The sequence below is a fragment of the Nanorana parkeri genome, unplaced genomic scaffold (genome assembly GCF_000935625.1).
Source record: "Nanorana parkeri isolate BGI_ZX_2015 unplaced genomic scaffold, ASM93562v1 scaffold1843, whole genome shotgun sequence".
NCBI classification, from domain to species: Eukaryota; Metazoa; Chordata; class Amphibia; order Anura; family Dicroglossidae; genus Nanorana; species Nanorana parkeri.
This window is the reverse complement of record NW_017308111.1, coordinates 121,204-144,090: the sequence shown is the minus strand read 5'-3', so window position 1 is coordinate 144,090 and position 22,887 is coordinate 121,204. Positions and strand designations below refer to the sequence as shown.

Below are 22,887 nucleotides of genomic sequence, written 5' to 3'. Positions count from 1 at the left end.
ATTAGCAACTACTTCATTGTGTGAGCAGCACACTTCTATTTGCTTAATTTGGTCTTTTATTTATGTTACAAGACAATTATAACAGTAATTTACTTCTTCCTCTGTATTAAAACACATGCTGTTACTGTACATGCATTGCATAGTGATGCCCATTGTGATTCTGAATGTTAAAGGTACACTCAAGTCAGATATGAACAGTGATTCTGATTTTCATCCTTTGTAGCTGGCAGCCATACTTACCTGTTGCTGTTGTATTCTCCATTTAAAGGAAACCTGTAAAGTATCAGGTTTGCTTTACAATAGATACTACAGATAGACTATATCATCTCCTCCATGCTCCCCTGCCACTACAGTGCCTCAAAATCTCTGTGTAGGTTTTGACTTGGAACCTGCACAGAACTTGGTAAGTTCCTCCTCTCCACGGTCTGAGCAACCAATTACCTGACCCCAGTGCTGAATTATGTGGATGCAGCGGAAGTATTACATGTTCCACCATACCTGGAAGTACTGAGCTTTCCTCAGAGCCCCAGTGGGGGATGACGGTGATAGAGGAATGCAGGTAAGGGGAGTAAAGCCTGCTTGTGGTGCCTTTTATCAAGTGAATCTATTACTTTGCCTATAATTGGCAAAGTACTGTTACGCTTTATTAAATGGATCCAAATGTCTATATTTGACAAAGCAGGCAGGATACAACCAGGCATGAAGCGCTGTCTTTTTAATTCTTCAAGAGATTTTACAGCAAAGTTTCAAGTGAAACATACTCAGCAATGTGAACTGAATCTGTCTGAAGCTGATTATATACATACTGTATCTGTCTATGTCCCTTTTGGAAGATTTCCCCTTTCTCCTGTACTTGTGATAACATAGAAGTGGAGTGGGGTCTCCTGAGTAGAGACAAACAGCAATATAAATCTGGATCTTTTCTAACATTTTGTTTGGATTTGGGCTGGATTTGGTGATATTTTCTCAATATTTGTGTACCTTGTGTTAAAAGCTAGCTTAGCTTGCAGAATTAAATGCTGTTGGACCTGGATAGGCCTGAATGGCTGCCCAATGGCCAACTGATGGAGTGCACAGTGCACATCGCAGGCTGACAATGCTGCTGCTAATTGCGAGGCAGTGGCTTAGTGTTATAAAGTTTTTTTACTGGCAGGACCTTTACATAAGAAACTTTGCAATAGTTTTAGAAACAATATTCGCTTAAGAATACAGTATACAATGAATTATGATAGCAAACATTGAAAAATAGAAAAACTCAAGGCTGGGTGCTATTTCAGATTGTCAGGATCTGGCAATGTTGTGTTAGATAAGGTTTGGCAGGTTATTATTTGTTCAACCGTCATATAAATTAATATGTTATGCAGTTCTGTCATTTTTGTTTTCCAACCAAAAACATTTTGAATTGCTATGGATTATTTTACAGTAATTGCAATAAATAATTTAGCATTTGCAGAGCGTGACTTTTAAAAATTTCTTCGAGGCTTGGAATCTTTCCTGGATGTTCAGTTTGTGTTGATTGCCAATTAAATTGTACATGTGACCCATTTAAATAAGCGCTTTCACATCTCCAAGTACATTTTATTTTAGTAGATCTCAGGAGTATTCTACAACTGATTTTCCGAAAATGCATCTAAGCACTATTGTAAAAGGAAAGGGGTAACAATTCAGGGATTTGACAAAAAAGTAAAATAATTTTTGTTCTTGCAAAAATTCAAAAATTCTATATTTAGCCCTTAATATTCTTTATAGGCCTGGATAGGTCAACGTTCACTGAATGACTTGCATGTACAAGTCCAGCAGCAAGATTATTACAGCCTATTTTCCAGGTCTGACCACCTACTGGCGCTAACATTCCTCATTGCTGGATTCTCAGTCTGGACAAAATGCTGCAGGTCATTGCTTTCAAATCCATTGTAAGGGAATCTGTAACAATTTTGACTGGCATCTCGTTACAGAGGGGTAACAAAGTATAGGAAGCAAATGGTTATTCCAATTACTTGGCATCCAATAAGAAGTGACATTTCAGTAGTCTACCCTTGAGACTGCACATGGCAATTTAACTATCCTGAATATTTCATCAAATCAATTTTTTTTTTACAAATAACAGTCACAAATAATGAAATATTTAGGAATATTGTGCCCAAGATTTAGGTGAGCCTGGTTGATTTCCTGCTTCCTAATTTCTTACAGTATGTTGCATTGCAGGTATTTGTTCAAGAGCTAGATGGGATAGTCATGGAACACTGTTGCCAGTATTATAAGCCCGTTGAGTTGTTTATCAGTGTAAGTAGGCTGAATATATTACAGCATCAATAAAACAAAAGGTATGCAAGATATTAACAGTTTGTTTTTCTTTTAGCCACAGCGTGAGTAGAAAAGTCTGTGTCCTGCTAGCATGCAGCAGAGGGGGACCCTTGATCTCTGTGGGGAAGCAGTGATGTGTTTGCAAAGATCCGACACACCCCCTGAATCAGAGGGAGATCTCTCCAATCAGCGGGGAGCATGAGCTTTGCCGATTGAAGAGCTCTGACTAATGAGGGAGTCTGTTAGATCTCTGCAATAAGTGCACACAGAAAGAAGCGGTTCCACTATGCAGCTTCAGGCAGTGGACAGTTTTTTTTCACTCCGGCTGCTTTAGAAAGAAAATGATTTGTATGACATTGAGCACCTTAGAGAAGAAGTATCACCATGGTTTGTATATCCTCATGGAATCCCCCAGGAGACCAAGTGCATTGAGGGCATGCTTTCATTCTGATTAGAGGATGCATTGTGCAGTAAATGGACAGTTTATGGGTGTTCCCATAGGAGACTTACAACACAGCACATCCTGCATATTATGTGCGGACACCCCTCGCCCTCCCAGCCCACACAGCACCAGCAGCAATTCATACATCCCTTGATATAGTAAGTGTATCTCAAAGCGGGCTTCTCAGCTGGTATCCTTTCTAACAACATGTGCAGCTGGAGTACTAGCAAGTGGCTTATGTTGTTCTGAATGATGCTGGAGAGGGGTGCCATCATTTGCAAGGACACAAAACCACAACAACACAAACCAGCTAGTACTCTCAGACATATGAGCACAGACCCGTCCATCTGCTGTTCTGGGGAGAGACCAGAGTGCTAGCTAGTAAGTGTTGTTGTGAGCTTGTGATGTCGTAAAAAAAATGACACTCTTCTCCAGTGCATCATCATGCACAACAATAAAAGTCAACAGCTAGTACTGTAGTCTCTCTCCTCAGATCAAGTTCAGTTATCTGTCAGCCGATTTACGAGGCCTTAGAGCTGACAGAGCATGTCCTCTGATGCACAGGGCTGGAAGGCAGAACTGCAGATGTTATCCCTCCTCTTCTGTGTGCACTGTTTGTCACTACCACCTCTCCTCTATGTACCCATCACTCTGGGTGATCTGATTAAAAATGTGTATCATAGAAGCAGCATGGTCGCCCAGCGTTGGGGGAAGGGGGGCCCACTGTTGATCACACTAGCTTAGCAACCATAGATCAGATCAGAGCAGGAGCAATGGATCAATGCAATTGGTCCCCTGGGGGATTCCACAATGTAAACATTGTAAAGATATATTTTTAAATTTAAGGTTCAATTGGGCTTTGAGTGCCATTCGGGAAGAGCTGTGTCCTGCTAGCTTGTGAATGAAGTCCGTGCTTGCATGCCTACATCAAACAAAAAGTAACATTAATGTGTGTTTGTGTTATAGTTCCACATTTGCAGTCAAATTTGAGAAACCCCTCCTATATGTTTGTTATGTGTTCCTATACCAAAAATAATAATAATAAAAACAAATCTTGACTTCCAGATGTAGTGTTCTAGCAGGCAAAATAGCTGAATCAAGGTTTTTCTTAGCACCTTCACAGTGACCTATCCTTATAGGACAGAAATGTGTGGATTGTGTTACTGTTACTAACTTCATTAACATACAGTGCAGACCCCAGACTTTTAATCCTTTAACCATTTGTTAGGACAGGCAGTGTTCAAATCTACAAACTATAATGGAATAAGCCAGCACAGTACAGGCAGGGTTAATACAAACCTCTCACAACTCTTCTAACACTACAAAGAAGGAGAAGCAAGTTGACAATTTAACCTTTAAGAAACCCTAACCCAAGTAAAATCAATTTAAACTGCAAGAAGCATTTTGTATTTTTTTTTAGCTTATGCTATGTGAATAGAAACATGTAACAAATATAAAATAGGTGTCATCCCAGTTTGGCTGCGGAAGTGGAAATACACTTTCATCTTAGGCTTTGTCTTTAATTTAAGTGGAAATCCATTAGTTCACAAATGTAAGTGAATGATTTTTAATTAAGTTAATTAGAGGAGTTTTTTTTATATTTTCTGGAAGAATGAGTAGGCAAATTTTTGACTGAGAATGAGTGCATGTAGCACAATGTTACATAGTGTCTGTGCTTATAACACTTTGTTTCAGCAAGTTTTATACATTGTTGCTCCCAAACAATTAGAACAATAAGCCATTTCTTAAGATACATTGTTGTAAACTGGCTAAACTGCAGGAATGCTGGAACTATACAAGGCAGTCAGTACATAAGCTGTGTATAGATTTTGCATTATTGTGGCTTTTATTAAAATATTTGTATAAAATTCCAGTTGACCTTTGGCTTTGTGGACTGTGCTTATTCCATAAGATATCCTTTCTGTCTTACTTGTTCTAGCCGTGACAGTTGTCTCACAGTTGAGGACAATTTACTAGGGGTGCACCGAAATTAAATTTTGAGGCCGAAACCGGAAATAAAAAAAATACCAGACCGAAACCAAAAATTATTTTTTTTCTAACCTTTTTAATTTTTAAAAAATCATAAATTTTTATTTATACTTCACTTTTAGGGGCTTCTGTGTCCTTGGTCATTAGGTCGCAACCTAAGTCGCACTGCAATGGAACGCATGACATTGCGGTACCCCGCATTCCGTTGCGAGAGATTGAACTGTGGGCGGGAGGTACGTTTGGGGTGCCATTCAAATAAATGGCAAAGCAATGCACTACCCACACCAGAACACGTAGTAGATGTGATTGCGTGGTACAGTGCGAAAATCGCAAGGGATAGTTCGATTATCGCACTGTACTAGTGTGAACAGGCCCTCAAAAAAACTGACAGACACACATACCACAGACACAATCTCACAGACATTCTCAACCACACACATACACACTCCAAAAAATGATATTTCTTTTTTTTAAGATCCACCCAGTCTCCCTACCTTACGAGAACTGGAGTGGATCTTCAACCTGGCGTCCAGTGTGGGCTGCTCTGCTGTGACAGAGCTCCATCCATATGTGCATTGCTTGTACAACTCCCTTGCATGCCCCGCAGAGGTGACGGGAGCCATAATGTGATGTCATTCGGCTCCAGACACCTCTGCAGGACATGCGAGGGAGCTGTAAGCAAAGCACGAATGGATGGAGCTCCCTCTTGGCCATAGCCCCAGCCTACCCCACCTTAAGCCGACACTAGGCGCCAAGCAGCACATTTTAAATGGCTGCTTGGCGCGAGAACTGACAGTGCTGGGCTAGGGGGAGGCTGAGGAGCCACTCATCTTGAAAAGTGGAAGGCACGTGGCGACCCACTGAACACGGAGTAGCGACCCACTTTTGGGTCACAACCCACCAGTTGAGAACCAAGGCTCTATTCTGTACTGAGTGTTCCTGTTCATTCATAAATTGTGGATATAGTATGAGTTACCATGTCCACAATCATGAAAGAAAAGGCAGTGATGTAGATCACTCCTATTCAGTGGCGTCTCACGGGGGTGCGGCCCCTACCTGGGTGCCACCATTGGAGGGGTGACATCAAAATGACTGATAGTTATTTTGGTGTCACCCCCTATGAAAAGTCAGGCACTCGGTCACGGACCGAGTGCCTGACAGTATCAGAAGAGAGGAGGGGACCCGGCGGCATACCTCATCCTGCCAGCAGGTGAACGTCCCCTCCTCTCTCGTATGGCGTCCGTAAGACGACCGCGCATGCGCAAAAACGTCATTGCGCATGCACGATAACATCATCTCGCACACGCACAGCAACATCGCGCGTATGCGTCTCCGCTCCGGGTGTCACCCGGTCTCCGCTCCGGGTGTCACCTGGTCTCCGCTCCGTGTGTCACCCAGCCTTGGCACACCCCTGCTCCTATTCATTCATAACTGGTACATACTAACTCATACTATGTATAATTGCTGAGTGTTTGTATACTGCTCTCCATCCTGGAGGCTGAGCTGGCAGTGTGGGGAGGAGAGTTTGGTCTCATTTGACAGCTGACTCCTCCCCCTCACCACCACCTCGGTCTCCAGTGACAGCTGTCTCCACACACACACACCACTCTCCTGATCTGTTACAGGAGGCTGAGCAGGGAGTTGCGGTAGGAGAGCTCAGCATCCTGTGACAATCTCACAGCGCTCTCCTCCCCGCCCCGCTGGGCCTCCTGTGAGAGTTTCTCTCCTCCCTGCTGAACGCTGCGCTGTGTCAGAGAGGACACAGAGCAGAACCCTGCGGGGAGGAGAAAAACTATGGTTTCTCCACAATTTCGGCCAAAATTTTCGGCGATATGTTTCTGCAGCCGAAATTGGTGCATCCCTACAATTTGTGCCTTTCAGCAGTAGGACCAACATTTTGTAATTTTAAAGCAAGATATTACAACATTTAATAACGTTTCAAAGTTTTTTACTAACCAAGACCCTGAACACACTTATATCCCAGATCAGGAAAACAGAGGTAAATTACTTTTTCAAGTAAAGGGGAAAATAAAAGATCATTCTGCCTGTCTGTTTATATATCTATTGTTAGTACTTAGAAATCTTAGTTAAACTGTTATGAAAGCAATGCAGGGGGCATGGCTGTGGTGCCATTGACTTCAATGCACCCCCATGCCCCCTTCCACCCCTGAATGCAGGTAGCCAGCCGGCTTGAGTTCCAGTACGTTCCAGAGGCCGAACGCACTGGAACACGGAGTTTGAGGTGTGAACCGACCCTCAGTGTTCTTTCCTTTTCCTAAAATTATAGTTGCCTGGTTTTCATCCAGTTTCTTTATTACATTCTTGGTCACTGAACCAGAACAAGCATTCAGATCAGGACTTCTGACCACTTTCACTTTACCTAAAGAAAATCTGTAATTTAAAAAAATTGCTGCTGAAGGTATGAAGTGCAGGCACCTAGAGTGTAGGTCTCATTCAGACGAGAAATCTGGTGAGGATAGTTTGCTGTGTTTAGAGTTGGTGAAACGCTATCTCTGGACAGAGCTGCATTCAATGCTATGGCTGCATAAAAACTGGCCGATTAACTGTAGTCCTTCTCTGTGTAGCCAGAAACTCAACAGAAATGCCATCTCTGGATGCAAAATGTCTGCGTCCAGGGTCGGTAAGAGGCTCTATTCACATGTAACTGCTCAGCGGTTTCACCAGCCATTGATTTGTACAAAGAATAAATCTAAAAGCCACCACTGCTGGCCGTGGCTGTTTGTGCACGCTGGGGGTGGAATTTATCAAAACTGGAGATGGCATAGTGGCCAGTGTAATATACAACGCATCAGTTCTAAATATCTGGGTGTCCACAGACGACAAGTAATAAGAGATCAAAAATGGTTAAAAATGGAAGTTACTGAATAAATTGAAAAGTACACATTTAAATGTATATTAAAATAATTACAGTTTAATGGCTTCTTAAGTAATCATAACAAGTGCATCTGATTGATCTCATCCTGAGCCAGAGTAGGGGGTTACATCACCTCAAGAACACTATATTCTAGATGTCTCATTTTATTTAATTTCGGCATTTCATCCTTTAAAATGATATTAATCTCATTAAAATAACAGACAATAAGTGGCTGATTGATGAATTAGTAATGAGTCTATCATTGTGCTGTAGATTTTACTATGTCCATATCATATGCATGTAAATGTTCCCCTGATAATAGTTTACTATAGCTTAGAAGCATTCAGTACATAATAAATGTTTGCATTTTTCCTTATTTGCCTTTTAGATTATGGTTTGCTAATATCTGATAGAGCCTAATAGAATGTATTTATTTAATGCATACATTTGTATAAGGCCAATGTGTTCCTCAGGGCTTTACAGAGAATTACAGAATTACAGAGAAGTACAGTAAGTAATATTATTTCACAATCATGCTAAATTATTTTTGAATTTGCAAGTCCCAGGCCTGTCATACTTATCCTCATTTCACTAGTTACTGAGTCATTGACCCAGCAAGTCTGCAGACAGTGAAGTTCTGGAACACCTGAGTACAGTAACTCATTGGGTAGAGAAGGGAAAATTGGTATCAAAGAGCCTGAGTTTGCAGGCTCAGCAATGAGAGGTCCAACAATTCCATTCTGGCAGGTTCTCTTTGAAATAGAGCGTTCACTATTATTTTTAGGTTATAGTTACTAAGCGACCATGCTGCTAGATGAACAGAAAAACACTTCTAAGTGATTTGTCTTTTTCTGGTATAATCCTGCATTGTGCAAGTGAAGTGTAATTTCAGTCAAAGCTTTTAGCCTTGGATAGAGTAATGGAGGTTATAGAACTTTTATCTGCTGGGGAAATTTCTCCTCACTTTCTGGCCCAGAGATGCCATGCATACTTATGAGTGCGGTGGTCACAGCAACTTTTTAGGAGCATGCTACTGAACTGAGTCGCAACAGAATCCCCCAAGTATAACCAAGAATATTCATCTCCCTAATGACAGCTATGTCTGTCAAATATGCAGCAGGGGCGGACTGACCATTCGGGAACTCAGGCACTGCCCTGTTACTGACCCCTCCGCTGACCTTCCCAGCCCACATGGAAGGATAGGCAGCTGTGTGCACCATCTCCATGCCCTTTTCGTCTGCGCCGCTGCCAAACTAGGAGATACAGCAATGTGAAAGTGGCAACGGCAGTGTCCCCTGCCTCCTGGGCCCACCAGACTCTGCCGTTGTCGCTTTAACATAACTTAATTTACTAGTGTGGGAGCAGCGAAAAGAACACGGATTACTGCCGGTGTGACTGCACAAGGGCCTGCGACTAGGGGGCCCCACTGAGATCCGGTCCTGGCCCCCCCACTGGAGGAATGGTGCCCGCATCTGCCACTGCTTAGACCCTCCACATGTGCCCCCGGTGAGACCTTTGCGTCTGCCCCTGGTGAGACCCTCCACATCTGCCCATGGTGAGACCCTTCACATCTGACCGTGGTGGAACCCTCCACATCTGCTGCACCCACACACTGGACCTGCTGAAGGTGAGCACTTACCTGTGTGTTGGCATAGAAAGAGCTGCCCGTTAATGCGTGTGTGCAGGTTACGTCCCACGGGGATCAGACTGTGTGTGATGGCCGATCCCAGAGATGTTGTGCATGTGTCATTCTAACTGCCCAGTCTGCAGTTTATTAATTCTGGTCTGAGGTCTGTCGTGTATTGGCGCTGGTCAGAGGTCTGCCATGCAGTGGTACTGGTGTGAGGTCCGCCGTGCATTCTGCCATTTAGCTCACTTTCCAAATTGCCTATATTGGTCTAGATTTTAAAAGTCTCCTACCAGTTCCCTGGCAAATAATCTTTTAGTGAATTGGCCCACTATTTTGAAAACAGCGTGGAGAAAAGATTTCTGTAACACAAGAATGTTTATGCAGTTGGGGCTTGTATATGGGCGGAGCACAAGGGGGCCTCATAATCTTGTATTGCCCGGTGGCCCCATGTGTTGTCAAGCAAAACAAACGACAAACGCACTCAACAATTTGTTACCAGTTATACAGTAAGGTGCACACGAAATGGGCTTTGAACAGTAGAACAGTAGAAAGGCATCATGGCACACTCACAAACCAGCATGTAAAACAACTTGTCTCACCACTAAGGTCAATAACAGAGGTTTGGATACACGTCTTCTGCAAAGGATGTGTAAGCCGCACTGCCGCGCCAAGGCACCTCTTATAGTGCGGTCCTAACTCTAAACTATGAGAGTCTCCATCTTGGAGCACATGTATATCCAAACCTCTGTCATTGTCCTTAGTGGTGAGACAAGTTGTTTTACATGCTGGTTTGTGAGTGTGCCATGATGCCTTTCTACTGTTCCCATGTGTTGTCAGTCCTCCCCTGATATGCAGTATATGCTTTCCATTATCTCTGAGCCAGGCCTATATGAACTTGCAAGTTGAAAACTTTTAGCGCCCATTCACATTTACACATTGTGACAGCAAGCATTTCTGCAACGCACAGAAAAGCAGCTGTTCTATCTGCAGTGAGTTGTGGTGCTATTCATTGGTAGTGGCATCCCAACGCTCTGTACAGTAGAGTGAAATACACAATGCACAATACACTGGCAGGAGGTACTGCCTGCTAAACATGACATGCTGAGTTTAAATCGATGTACCGTAAACAAAACAATGTGACAATGTGGATAGTCCATAGCTGTGTGTAGGTCGGCGGTCGGTAAAGGTGGGGAAGGGAGGCGATAAAAACTCGGCTTAGCTGCCTGTTTTTATTATCCCTTTTCCCACCGCAGATAGAGTAAGAAAGGCTAGAACCCCTGTCAGAGTTGTATTTGCTGTCTGTGTTACTGTTACAGATTTTCCCTCACTTCCTCTGAAACCATTGTCAGCCATAGGTGCTGCATCCAATCAGATACAGTCAATGTTCGGGTATTCAGGCAGCCGCGGGTGCTGCATCCAATCAGATACAGTCACTGTTCGGGTATTCAGGCAGCCACTGCATCCAATCAGATACAGTCACTGTTTGGGTATTCAGGCAGCTGCGGGTGCTGGATCCAATCTTTCCCAGTCAATGTTCGGGTATTCAGGCAGCCGCGGGTGCTGCATCCAATCAGATACAGTCACTGTTTGGGTATTCAGACAGCTGCGGGTGCTGCGTCCAATCAGATACAGTCACTGTTCGGGTATTCAGGCAGCCGCGGGTGCTGCATCCAATCAGATACAGTCAATGTTCGGGTATTCAGGCAGCCTCGGGGTGTTGCATCCAATCAGATACAGCCACCCTCAGAAGGAAGGACAGTGTCAGCACCAATTCAGAGATGATTTGAGGATCTACATCCCAGTGATGCACAAATAAGATATGTTTTTGTTAATGGGAAAGGTACTTCAATGCATTTTTTAACCACCTTCGGTCCATGGCCATTCGTGAACGGCCGGACGGGAGCCTTATAGGAGCGGGAGGGCGTCTTAAGAAGTCCTGCCCCTCCACTCAGCGCGCACACAAGTGGGGAAACTGTCAGCAAGGAGTCTTGGAGACCCCTGATGTCTCCATAAGGCCTGGTTCACACCTGTACGTTTTGTAGCGCGTTCAATGCTCTATGAACGCTCTACAAAACGCTCAAACATAAAAATCCCATTGTTTTCTATGGGTATGGTTCACACTTTCCGTATTTCAGCCCGTCTGAACGCGCTACAAAACGGCCTACGCCTGAAAAGGTACATGAGCTTCTTTGCGTCGTTTTTGTCGCGCATTTCCATTGGGATACAGCCAAGTAGCCCTCGGAAACGCGCGTCAAGCGCGCATATTCGATACGCCTAAGTGTGAACAGAGCCTTAAGAGGACCTGTCATGTGAATTGGCTATCACATAGGGGATATGTGATAGCAATATAGTTAAGTGTAAAAAAAATTAAAGCATAAAAAAAGAAGCTTAACATTTTTCACAAATAAAAAAAATTTAAAATAACACAAAAATTTATTTTAAGTCCCCGCCCCCCCACATACAGACGCAAACATTTTTTTTGCCCTTAAATGTACCTGCTAAATTGTAATGTTGTAAAATCAATACATGTAAATAATTGAGTAAATGTTTATAAAACGTAACTGACATTATTCATTTATTCATTTAGCTCCCATATTTCTTATGTGATACATCAGGGCTGTAGCTACCATGGGGTGAGTGAGGCACTCGCCTCAGAGGTAGCTGAGAGGGGCACAGCCAGGGCTTGTCTGGCTGTGCCCCCCTCGCCCCTATTGCCAATAGCGAGCACAGGGTGCCATTGGCAACAGGGGCGCCAGGCGCAGGGCCGTCTTTAACGCAGGGCAAAAGGGGCAGCTGCCCAGGGCCCAGTTATTGTTGTGGGGCCCAAAGGGCAGCTGCCAAAGGTGGCTTTTGCACCTGGATAAGGTATAGGGAGCCTGCCAGGTGAGGGGACTAGAGCCTGAATCAGGGCAGCATGAACAGGGGGTATCTGATGGGGAGGCCCTGAGTGTCTGTACTGACTGCTGCATGTGTGTATTAGGGAACACAACGTCCAGAGAGAGGGGTCACTACATGCTGCTTGTCTGTATGTGATGGGGTCACTACATGCTTTCCATGTACATATGATGGGGGACAATAAACCTTAGTAAGGCTGCATAGACAGTCGTCTGTGGGCACCGGGGGTGGGGGAGAGGGAGAGAGGGGGTGAAAAATGCACCTTCACCTGTGTACACAATAATCCTTGCACCGGCCCCGTCCCCTTGAGTCCGCAAAAGATACACCTGCGCCACCCTTCTGTTTACTGTGCGATTGGTATTGCATAGTGTTGCTCCCCCCCCCCGTGTGGGGGGGGGGGGCCCTTGAAAATGTTTGCCCATGGTCCAATCAGTATTAAAGACGGCCCTGGCCAGGCGGCCAACACAGCCGCGGCTTGGCAGGGAGAGGAGTGGCACAGGCTCTAGCTTCTCCTCGAAACCCCGCTGCTCTCCCCCACCTGTATGGGCAGAGGACTCTGTGTCCTCAATCTCTTTTTCTATTTCAAAAGGGAAATGTCAGGTCTGTTTAGACCCCCAACAGTAAAAAAAAGAAATAATATTAACCCCCACCCCACACACACACACACACACACACACACAAACACACATTACTAGACGTGCAAAAACGAAAAATTAGTTTCAGACAAAATGAACAGAAACTGAAAATGTTTTCATATGTTTCGTCAAACAAAACACATTTTTATGCTATTTTGGATTTGGCCACCAGTGCAATCGGCACATGCGCGCCACCATTCTGGAGCGGGATACCTGAAGTCACATACCGCACACGTCTGTTGGGGGGCACAATTTTCTGTTCCTGCCTCGGGCCAAAAGGAGCTAGTTACTAGTGATGGGCTCGGGCGTGTTCGCAGCTCCACGTGCCGAGCCCGCCAGGAAGCTGACAGCGCCGCAGCGCCAATCACAGGCACTGAGACATATACCGATCTCTGCAGCTGCGGACCGGGATAATGTCTCAGTAGCTGTGATTGGCGCTGGGGCGATGTCAGCTTCCTGGCGGGCTCGGCACGTGGAGCTGCGAACACGCCCGAGCCCATCACTACTAGCTACAGCTCTGTGATACATAAATATTTAGAATTGACGTGTAAACTATATAACACCTCTGTCTCATCTGCTGGTCTAGGGCCATGGCTCTGAAAACAAACTAAAATCCGGCCTTTTAAAAGCTCAATCACACTTGAGATTTTGAATCTCTTAATAGTTTGAGAATAATCCATTTTTGACAATTGCCTCACTTTGATTACATTGAAATCAGCACACTGCCAATGGGGCAGCTGTTAAGAAGAGATTAATCCTCGTTGATTAAAATCTCATGTGAAGGATCTGGTTTGCTTCTGAGAGCAATTAAAACAATGACATTTCTGCTTCAGGTCAGTCACATGTATGTGTTTTATGTTAGGCTGTTTAATAGTTTGCTTGCATTTTTACCCAAGCTATTTGTATATGACATGCAGTGCCTAAAAATCTGCGTTCCAGTCTTGATTTTTCTGTGGTTATTGTCCCTTGACTCAGCTCATTCTGTTAATCTTGTAATCACTCCTGAACCCACCCATCCCCTCCTCCCCTTTCACTAGCCCACTCTTTCCTCAAACAGCTGATTGATGCTGTAAGGGTGGGAAAAAAAAACAGCGAATCTCTTCCTTGCTCACTGCTGCATCCCAATCCCACAATGCTTTGCATCGCTTGCTGCAGTCTTTCAGTACCAGCTTACGAAGGGAAAAAAAAAAGGATACAATGAATAAAGATTGATGTTTCTGATATTTAGCAAAGGATCTACAAAGTGATCGATGACCCAGAATATGTTTCCTCATCCCCTAAAGATGGAACATCGCTGCCTCTCTTGATTCTCCCTATTTTTCCTCTTGTATATGTCTCCTGTGCGAGGGATACAGCCTGCCTCTTTGATGCATGTCCATGAGAAATGGCTTTGATGCTGTGACTTACTTTCCTTGCCTCTCCCTGCTCTTGCCTGGATGCAACAGGAACAGTTATGCTTTATCTACTGGGATTTTCTGCTGCTCACATCTACAATAGAATCCCTGCTTTAGCTGGCTGCTGATTGTTTTGTGCGTTGCTCGTCGACGATGGGTATGTAATGTTGATGGTGGTGACTTTGCAGTTTTATATGTGCATGTACTTGTTCTGTCATCCTGATAAAGCAGCCTCTAGATGTAAATGATCGCAGGGATAATAATTGAAAACATAGATCATGTTATAAATTAGGAAGTAATCTGATATATTTTTTGTGTGTTTTTATTATGCACTAGATATAATCGTAAAAAACAGCCTTCCCTAGGGATTGTCACCCCCCACCCCTTCTCCCTCTTTTAATTGCCTGTCTTGAATCTGGAAGCACAGGGCACTGTTGGAAGGCTGCATGCTCACTATGGCTTGTTGGATGAATGGAGATAACAGCCCCCCTGACCTTGGTAGGCCTGGTTCAGTGAAGTGCCTGGGTGGGAAGCAGCTGGCAAGGCAAAAATGACATGCTCTTGGCAGCTACCCTGTATTCTCTGAGATGCCGGCGGAATTTATTTGGGTTTATGCTTGCATTATCCCTTTTGTAATAAGAAAGTAATACCTGTCCAATATACTCATGTAGATCCGGTGTAGGTGATGGTCCTTGCAGATTGCTCTTCTTGATGTAGGTTGCAGTGGCTTCTTGTAGTCAGTAAACAGCATTGTTATGGATCAACTGGCCAACTGTGTTCAGTGTTTTTTTTAGATTGGTAGCGAATGTACTGAAAAACACAAAGCATCAGTCCATATAATGCCTCTGAGCACAGGCCTGGCTGGCACATAGTAATGAATTGCAGGCCTATGTTGAACAATGAGATGGTAATGTTAAAACATCAGTCAGGATAACAAGTGTCTTCTCTGTCCTGTCCTCTCATTCACACTAGGCCGGAGATGAATATTTCATGGTGAAAGAACAGGACACTGCAGGACCAGCATATTTAATTCTACAGGACTAATTGCATGTTAGCTGTTTATGGTTTAATGTGAATGCAGTTCTAGCACTGCATAGAATGTGAAAGACAAAGCAGGCACCTCCACCCCTTGGCTGTGATTGCTTTTATTCTGAATCATTGGGAAGGCTTTACATGTTTCTTGCCATTTTGTTTGTGGACTTTTTTGTTTTCTTTTCATTTTACACTTTCAGTAGCATCAAGTAGTTGATGCCAGTACAGCTATCCTATGACGTTTGACAAATATTGACCTCCACAGGGCCATATATCAATCGTGCTCCCATAGGCCACATTTATTGTGCAGCCTTCCATTATCACAGCTTCTGTGCTGCGCACGTCCACCACAGATAATAGAAACATTCAGAAGAGTGGCGCAGGCCTGAATTTCTGGAACGGTTATGTTGGCCATTATTACGGCAACCAGATTTTAAGGAGGCATACAAATGTTATTGGATTTTCTCATGTAAGTCTTCAGAGAGTAAAATAGGAAATGATTATGGAAAATACACTTTTTTTCCTGTTGCAGCCAATCACACATCTCTTCTGCATTTTCTAGATAAATGGCCCTGGAATCTAATTAAGGGCCCATTTACAGCAGCCGCTGTGGTAAATCTCACAGCAGCTGTTTTTTTTTCTCTAGAAAAGTGATATTTCAGTTCTAGGGGCACAGTGATGTGCGAAGCAGTGGTACCGCGTTGTATCCTGCTACGCTGGAAAAAAGTACTGCATGCCGTACTTTTTTCTGCGCACACTACCGTGTTTACAATGCTGTGGTGTAAATAGTGTCCATCCATGACAAGGTGAACTGCCTTGTCTTGCATTGGGGCTGCGTTGGAAAAATCAGCCAGCATAGCCCCTATACATCTGGTGTGAATGGGACCTAATCGCTAGTTATAACAGTTTCTTTAGCTGGTGATGGTGGGTTTTTTTCTCCTGTTTGCTATTTTTAAATGATATATAATATTCAAATACATTGGTGCTTTATAAATATGGGAAATTAAAGTGCATGACCTATCAGATGTCCGTTTACATCAGTTCCGTACGGTGAGACGTTAAAGATGATTACTGGTTGCTGTGTTTGTACTGCTCATCATTCATTACTTTTACATGAAGTCATTATTGTTAATGCATTTCTAATGAGTGACATGTGCTAATTTGCTCTATTCATTTAAATAAACTGGCTCAATTAAACCTTGCATCGTGTATGGTAGAAGACACCCCCCAAAAAACTGTGTACCCAACCAATCTGTATGAAATGTCTTGCAGTGTTTTTTCATATCTGTTCGAAGCTGACATAAGCAATATTTATCCTCACTTTTTGTTCCATTTGATTTCTCTTCTGCTTATTCAGTAAACAAGAGCAGTACTGAACATAGATGAGATTTTAACCTGTATTCATAAAGCATGAGGGCTGCCATTGTTGACTTCTGAGAATACTAGTTCCCTGGCAAGGATGGGGATTCATCCTTCAAGGGCTTCAGCACTAGACAGCTATTCTTTTCAAAAAGTTCAGCAAAGGCAGCTGTTCTGTTACTCTCACCAAATGTCTCCTTTTAAGTTCAGGTATTTTTCACCATGCGAATAATGAATTTGACCAATGGTAATGCTGTTGTGTTTGTTTTCACCCAACAGAAATTATTTGGCTGTGGTAGTCATCTAGTGTATTGAATCACTCACTGACTATTCTTATCTTGCAGGGATTACAAGGGTGAGGTCTCCCTGTGTAATTCCCAGGTATTTCACCCCATGTGGAAGTCTCATGTCCAACTTTTGCATTGACTGTAATAGAAAATAAATAAAAGGTGAACCGTAATGTGAAAATAATGGGATCTGCCATTGCAGACCTCCTCCTGAAAACCATGGGTTCAGCATGGCAGCCAGGAAGCTAGCATTATCAGTAGAACAGGTTACCAGTCTCTACATGTCTCTCAGCATTGGTTTCCTTGAAAAACTTTACAGTGGGAGTGAGAATATCGTAATGGCTGAAATAAATCCACCGCAGATCTGGGAACTTAGTTACAAAAAAGCTCACGGGTGATTAAGCAGCTACATAAACCTGAAACATTAGTGTTGGGAGGAGGATTAACCAATTAAATGAGGCAGCCTGATTTGCATTTTTTTTGTCAGTAATTGTCTCAAATGTAACCTATTGTGTCTAGCAGTAGAATTTTCAGTACCCTGTTGCATAGCTCCAGTAGTGGTCGTGGTATCAGTTTTTTAGCACTGAAAACATTGGACACCTTTGCCACCAATTAACCTGATAAATAAGATTTTCATCTTAAAGGGCCAAGAGCTTACCACCATAGTTCATACCTTCCAACTTTCTGAGATGGGAAAGAGGGACACTGTTTAGCACAAAGTGTTAGGCAAAGGACACACCCACTGCCATGCCCCATTTACCTAGACCATGAGGGATTAATAACCAAAAACAGTGGCGGAACTACCAGGGTCGCAGCGGTCGCCGATGCGGAGAGACCGATGTTCCCGCCGCTGTCCCCCATGCTACTGTGGTTTTTTTTAAGCCTGCTTGAGCTTCTTTCAGCTGGGACAACAAGAAGACCGTGACAGGTGAGGTAAGTACTTTTCATGATAGAATATTGAATAGAACATGGTTGAATTTGGAACGACTATATTCTACTCCATGTTCTATAATGGCATTGTATTACTAGAAAACTACAAGTCAGCAGTTCAGCATGGTTTCTTGCACCGTGGCCCTGAGGTTTCTAGTTACGCCTCTGATCAAAAATGATTAGCTAAACCCACAAGTGCTTTTTTTACATCAATATGTTACCTTTTTATACTTGCTTTTTAAAATAGTAGTCTGTGTGAAAGGTTTAGTGTTGTGTAATACTTTTGGTAGTTAAGTGTTGCATTGTTATAGAGGACTACGTATTTGTCCGAAAAGAGGGACAACTGAGGCAGAAAGAGGGACATTCCCTCCCAAAGAGGGACAGTTGGGAGGTATGATAATTACCACCTTTTCTTCCATGCATTATGATTTGAGTGGTCCTGCATGTTGTATTTTCTCCAATGTAAAAAAAAAATATATATATATATCTCCTCATAATAGTCATAGTTGGTGTGCACTTGGAAATTGAAACTTTCTGCTTTGGTCCCTGAAATATATTTAGACCATTAGGTGGTTTAACTCTACACTGTTATGAAATATCAGTTTTGTGTCTGGTGATTGACCCTCTGGAATACAATTTTTGCTGCAATAGCAGCTCCCATATATATTTGCCCTGGCAGATTCCTTTTCTTCACTTTTTTTTTATATCCACCTCTACTCTGCAGTAACGTTTTAAGAGTGCCTTGGTGCATCAGAGCAGAGATGGATTTTCATAAAAGCATTGAAATTTTAATAATGTCATGGCCTGTAGTAAGCCAGATGGGGATGCACCTTTTAAATGACCCCAGCATGTGTAACAGATGGGTGTTAGTAATTCATAAAATGAGATTGCTTATCCCTCATCTAGTGAATTTTTGGCAGAGGATTATTTTATACGTGGGTGGACACCAGCAAAAGCAATTTGTGCAACATTTGCATCTACTGCTGTGTTCTGCAGACCAATCTGTTTTAGCTTTCACTAGAGCTAATGTCTTTAACCCTTGCTTGCGATTAGTATCTGTTAAAACCGTGTCTACCTAGCAGGCACTTTTACTATTGTAAGACCGAATAACAATAATTGAACCTGTAATTATTTATTGCCAATCCTGGTCCAGGGGTGTAACTACAGGTCATGGGGCCACATAGCAAAAATTTATTGTCATTGATCTTAACATCAGGTATGTTTAAATGAAGGACAGGAAGCAGGAAAGCTTGTCAGTATAGGCAGTACACTACTAGGGACCAGAGCTAAGGACAGAGGTTGTTAGGGAAGAGCAGTAGTAGTGCAGGGAATTAAGATTCATTTTTGAGCTGTAAATTCTCAGCCCACCTACCTCTTCCACAGCAAGCAAGTGCTAAGAGCATTGGTGTAGTAATCAGTAAAAAGATTTACAAAAAAAACAAACTACAAGAGTTGTAGTAGCAATAATTTTTTAAATATCACAGTATTCTATATTATAAATTTTAGCTTACAGGGTAAGCTGACAGCTCTCAGTTTTAAACTGGTTAAAACACTTTGACACCCCGGGGAACATTGAATTAGCCATACAGGGTTAATTTCATGCTGGCTGGGATGACCAAAAGCTCTTAGGGCAATAAATGTACACTACAAAGACAGCTAAACAAATTCTCCTTCCAGCACAGCCTGCAAAGGGATCCGTGAATAGCAACAGTGATTCTGAAGTCTTCCCCTGTATGTATGATGTCAGCTATTCTTGATTGGAAATGGTACAGGGGGTCAGTGTCAACAGCAACCTCTGCAATTCTTAGTGATACAGTACTGGATCTGTGTTATTACATGCACACAGAGTTTCTGCATGAACCTCTCATTTTAAAGGGTGTGGAGAAAATGGTCAAAGTAGTACAATCTGCCTCTTTGATTAGAGCCCTACAAAAATTTCTATTTCAATACCAACAGTATTTGCATAGGGCCCCCACCTTGCATAGGAGTGCAAAGGCTTAGTCATACCCAGGACCAGATTTCTGTACAGCCAACATACGTAGGTCATGGCCTACGGCTGCAGTACTGTCAAGGGCACCACATATGACGTTGCTGACTGTCAAAACCTTCTTCCTGTGTATAATAAAAGGTCTCAGTTTCTCTCCCTGCCTGAATATGGCCAGGGCATCACTGTCCCTGCAGTCTGTCCATTCGTGTTGGTGGAACTGCACTGTATGCTTACTGTTCACCTATTCTGATTCCATATACCTAGAACCAAGTTGCCAGTAGAATGAGGTAACAATTTTTCTCACTCCTTCTAAACATCATACGTGTACTGATACCACAGTTGGCAAACTATCTTGTATCTTCTCCAGCCTCTCTATCCTCAGTTTTAGCATATTTTGTGGCAGGGCTTTGGTGGTGGATCGGGAGAGGATGTACAGTCTTTGATTTTTTTTATATTTCTTTCTTCAGTACAGAGCCTCTTTAAACTCTGTAGAATTTTCCTGGCATTTCAATGTGCTGGCTACAAGTATTCCATCCATCAATTAGCCTTTTAGAGTGCAGAACTGAAATCACTGCATTCATTGAGCAGCGTGGTTTGAGAAGTCACATCAGGCAAGATTCCACGCTTACCATGACTAATACCCTCCATTCTCGCTTTTCCTATAAAACACAGAACTGAAGTGCTTGGAATACAAATGTCTGACTCTCATCTTAGCTCTGTGAACTCCTAGCCCACTTTTCTCTTTTATCAGCTTGAGTTATTTAAAGTGTATTTAAACTCTAACAATTCTTTTATTTGCTCCTTTTTAGTCTGTTAAACTCCATCTACAGTATGCCCAAAAAATTGTTTCATGTTTTGTATGGCACTTGGAAAGGTTTGAACCAATCTCGGGTTTTGCTGCCAAGAGATTTCCCATTACTTTCTGTCCTAGAGACAATATTTTACCAGATAGAAGTGAAGGAAAATCTGCAACAGACAATAATGGGGCCCATTCAGACCTTGGTGTCCCAGTGAGTTGCGTTGTTTGCGTTTATATAAATACCTGTAAAAAATAAATGCATGTGCTTTGCATTAAGGCAGCATATTCAAATTAACGAACTGGCAACGCACCAAAATGTCAACAAAAATGAACATGGACCATTTTTGGCAACACTGTGCATTAGCATGCATTGTAGTACGATGCAGCGCTTGTGCAATGAAGCTGTGTTGCCTCAGTGTGCTGGAGGCCATTTTAAATGTCATTACAACATAATACATGTAATACATCTTAATGCACTTACTGTCTTAACACACTTCATCAGAAAAATGTGTTTTCGGCTCAAAATCTCACAAAAGTTTTAGCATCCCCCTAATTGCCTTAAAAAGCATTTATACTTCTGTCCGTGTTGCTGTTAGAGAGAGTTCCTCCTACTTCCTTTCCTTTTTTTTACCAGGCAGGAAGTGAAGGAATCTTTCCAACATAGCCTCCAATGGCTGTAAAACCTGACAGGAGTTATAAAACTTTCCTGCTCTATCCCCCCCAAATGTGTTCAATAAAAGCCTGTTGATCTTGTCAGAAATTCAGTCTCCTTCTCAAGTAGAGTAAAAAGGCTGCCTAGTTCTTTTCTTAGGATTACAGAATAATAGAGCTGCAGCTAACGATTATTTTCAAAATCGATTAGTTAGCCGATTATTGAGTTCGATTAATCGGTTAATCGGATAAAAAATAAAATCAAATAAATGGCTCCAGTGATGGACTACTAGTTTGTATTGAGTGTAGTCCATCACAGGAGCAAGCTTGGAGCGGTGGAAGTAAAAAAGAAAACAAAATTGTGGTGTGCAATATAGTGAAATGAAAAGTGTAAAATTATACAGCAATGAATGCAGAATGGCACAAATCCCAGCAATAGTCGATGATTGAAAAAGTTGACAACTTTTTCAATAATCGATTAGTTGTTGCAGCCCTACAGAATAATTTGCCTTTGTTGTAGATATGGGCGAGTGGTTGGGCCTGAATAGTTTAGGAAAGAAAACTGGACAGGGCTGACGCCAATTAGTTTTGCAAAACTACTCAAACCCACCACTTCCCCATTAGGTTTACAACCTAAAGGCTAATCACTCTAGGAGGCTTACTACTCTGACATCACTTACTGATCTCCCCATATGTAGGATGAACTCAGAAGCACCCAGCTCTGAGTGCTTCCAGGTTCAGGGCTATCAATCTCCCGGGCGGCCAGAGAAGTTTAATGAGCACAGTCTGTGCAGGGGGTGATAATAAAATTAGGAATCTAATAGAGTACATGTACTATGATATTACATATAGTGCCCCCCATGTGATAGGAGTAAGCAATAGTAAAATAAACTCCTGCAAGAAAATGTTTTAAAGCCCCTGTCCCCACATACACACATTCATTGTGTACCACCATTACATGTACTTCAATTATAAACTTCTTCTTCTTTTTTTTTTTTTTTTTTTTTGGTGTTTAATGATGCCACGCACAGCAGAGAAGTATTTTCCTGTCTGTCTACGCTGCCTTACAGAAGTGTGTCCCTTTTGCAGTTCAGGCTGTAATTGGTGGTAGACATGGCAGCTAATCTGACTACAAGAGATGAAGGCAAAAAGGAACAGGCTAGATTTACATGATAGGTTAACTAATCTAAAGGGATGCCGGGGATGCTGAAATTAACTGTAGAAAAGAAATCTGTGCTACATAAACTCAGCACTGTCCTGTTCCAGGTGCTGCCAGAGCGATGTGGTGTCTTTGCTCTGAACACAGGGAGTCACTCGCTCCGCAACTATGGAGAACAGAATACTACATTGAATTTTAGCATCCCCAGTGGCCCTGCAGATGTGACATACATAACGTAACCAAGCTGGTCCAATTTAAGTTTAAGAAATAGAAAATTCCTAGAGTTCAAGCAACAAAATGTACTCGCAGACACATACAGGTGAAACTCGAATAATTAGAATATCGTGCAAAAGTAATTGCAGTAAGTGCTGCAAAAGGGGCCCAAACCAAGTACTGAGTACATATGCATGCTTGTACTTTTCAGAGGTCCGATATTGTTCTATGTACAATCCTTGTTTTATTGATTGCATGTAATAATCTACTTTTTTGAGGTTGTGGATTTGGGGTTCTTGGGGTTTT

The 22,887-nt window shown here is 42.7% G+C and overlaps 1 protein-coding gene across 4 annotated transcripts in view; it reads left to right on the top strand.

Moving 5' to 3' along the window:
* The window catches only part of LOC108799876 (tripartite motif-containing protein 2), a 104,363-nt gene that overhangs the window by 43,491 nt on the left and 37,985 nt on the right, over positions 1 to 22,887 (top strand). The window contains exon 1 of one of the 4 annotated variants that reach the window (XM_018571808.1): positions 13,850 to 14,321. The exons of the other annotated variants lie outside the window; for them this stretch is intronic. The gene's annotated coding sequence lies outside the window, so the exon portion shown is untranslated. Of the gene's footprint in view, positions 1 to 13,849; positions 14,322 to 22,887 lie in introns of those variants that run through there. 4 annotated transcript variants of the gene reach the window in all.